The sequence below is a fragment of the Peromyscus eremicus genome, chromosome 11, assembly GCF_949786415.1.
Source record: "Peromyscus eremicus chromosome 11, PerEre_H2_v1, whole genome shotgun sequence".
Lineage (NCBI taxonomy): Eukaryota > Metazoa > Chordata > Mammalia > Rodentia > Cricetidae > Peromyscus > Peromyscus eremicus.
The window spans coordinates 34,545,051-34,547,592 of record NC_081427.1 but is presented as its reverse complement, the minus strand read 5'-3'; the positions used below and the strand labels follow the sequence as shown (position 1 = coordinate 34,547,592).

Here is a 2,542-nt window from a genome sequence, read left to right as displayed (position 1 = left end):
TAAAATGAAACCATGCAACTTATAGGAGAATGGATAAAACTGGAAAACGTTATACAGAGTGAGGTAACTCAGACCAGAAAGACAAGCACCACATGTTCTTTCTGAATCTTATTTGAGTATATATGCCGGAAGTAACTACAGAAGCCAAAAATGCAGGAAAAAAATACATTAGGATGGGGACAACGAGCTCTCTAGACTGAGACAATAAGACACGGGTGCTATGAATGGGGGACCAGAAAATGAGAAGGGGACTTTACCGGGGGAGGGGGCTGGTACAGAGTACAGAGTAAGAGAGAAGGAGGAGAGAGAACTAACACTAATGATGTCTACAAGAGCCATAAGGAAATAGATTATTTTAAAGCTTACTTAAAATGTGTGTGCGTGTGTGTGCGCGTGTGTATGTGTGTGTTTGTGTGTGTGTGTGTGTGTGTGTGTGTGTGTGTGTGTGTGTGTTGTAATCAGAAAGTTAAAAGAGTTACTTTGAGAGTCTTTGGTCTTCTTTTATTTCTCCAAGGTAATATCCTTTTTGGTTTTTGTTTTTATTTTTGTTTTTGTTTTGTTTTGTTTTTCGAGACAGGGTTTCTCTGTGTAGCTTTGGTACCTATCCTGGATCTCACTCTGTAGACCAGGCTGGCCTTGAACTCACAGAGATCCGCCTGGCTCTGCCTCCCGAGTGCTGGAATCAAAGGCTTGCACCACCACGCCAGGCGGTAATATCCTTTTCATGAGAATAAATAAGGATTCAAGCATTGTTCAATAGTAAACAGTTAAATTTTCAAAGGAAAATGGAAATTAGAAATATTTGTTACCTAGAAAATTTGTAGCATAAAACGATGGGTCCCATTTTATCTCAGGTAGAAAACTAGTTTGAGTAGAAAAGTTCAATAAATAGTGAAGATCTATAGATGATTAGGTGATGGGTGCTAAATATTTAAGCTTTTAGAAAAATAAATTAAATAAAAATATATAAACTGTTAAAATTATGTAAATAGCTGTAACATAGACCTACTATAACTGAAAATTTCACAACATTGTGGAGTCCATGATATATGAGTAGACTTTTAATGGCTATTCTTCACAAGAATGCTAGCAATAAGTAGTAATTTCTTGACATAGATTACCAATGGCTATTTCTGTAGCAAGTTATAACTCTTCAAAGATGGTCATAGGAAAGTTGTTCGCATAGATACTACTTCTTGAAACCCACCGACATTTGCAAATATCTTTCTAGAACAGTAGAAATTCAACACAAGCCCCTTTTGTTTTGACCTTCAATTTAGTTTGAAGGCTGGGAAATTAGGCACACTCTTACTCCAATTATATTTCCCTTGAGTTTGGGCCAATTTAAAAATATTTATAAAAAGTTAGTACTTTTAATAGATGTATTTTATTGTCCCCAAAGACATCCTAAACCACGCTTATAATCCAATATCTTATTTCTGGACCTGGGTGACTTAAGTCTTAGTCATCACGTGCTGCACTGTTTCTTTTTCCCCACACTGATGCCATCCAAAACCTCCATGATATCCTTGTTTTGAACTGCTGTGACTTGATGAATCAAAGCCAACGAATTGGAAACAAGTTCAATATCATGTCGCTCAAGAATTCATTCGTTTTCTGGGATTGAAAAACAAAACAAGCAACACCTGCTCTTATCCAAACCCTGTGGATGTATTTTCCAAAACATTTCTATTTCAATGAAAACCCCATTCTCCTGAATAACAACGTTGGTGGACATTTTAGCATACATAGACCCCACCCTGTAATGGAAGTCCAGTGTAACAACCTCGGTCGTGTTCAGAACATGATTATAGATCGGTCACACAGTAGCCAGATCCTTTCTGTTCCCAACCATGTGTCTGCCCATAGCCTCTTCTTTTTGTTCCAAGGAGATACAGCTTGACATTCTTGTTATTGAATTCCCTCTCTTGGAGCCCTTCACAATAACTGTGATGTGAACGTTTTCTGGAACGTGGACAGTCTGATTGCTGAGAATGGTCTTCATTCTTACAGTAGATCCAATTCAGAGACCTTAAGTTTGTTTCAAGCTGCAAATTCAGCATTCTTGTCTGTAAAACTTGTGCAAATTTCACGTTTTCTCAATTAACCAGATGATTGCTTTTTAAATATATATGCATACATAATTAATTATTTGAGAATTCTATACATGCATACAATATATTTTGATTATATTCACACCCACCATTTCACAAACTCCTCCTAGATTCCAGAATACCCCTCCAAATTTTCTTTTCTTTCTCTTATATTTAAATGTTTTAATTTTGTAAAAAAGAAATTGTCCATGAGTACCATATTTCGATAATTTCCATTCTTTTATCACCTTTCCAATTCCTTTTGTTTCTTACCTGCTCTTTAAAGTCCATGCCCTTTTCTTCCTTAATTACTATTGCTACACACATATACATACATACATATATACAAACATGAATATATACATACAAGCAGTCCATTTAGTATTGTTCGTGTGTGTGTGTGTGTGTGTGTGTGTGTGTGTGTGTGTGTGTGTGTGTTGTGGGTGTGA

At 36.3% G+C, this 2,542-nt stretch overlaps 1 pseudogene; it reads right to left on the bottom strand.

Annotated features, from left to right (window-relative positions):
* Positions 1–1,468: 1,468 nt before the first annotated feature.
* Positions 1,469–2,005, bottom strand: LOC131922023 (large ribosomal subunit protein uL6-like; annotated as a pseudogene).
* Between the last annotated feature and the right edge of the window lie 537 nt (positions 2,006–2,542).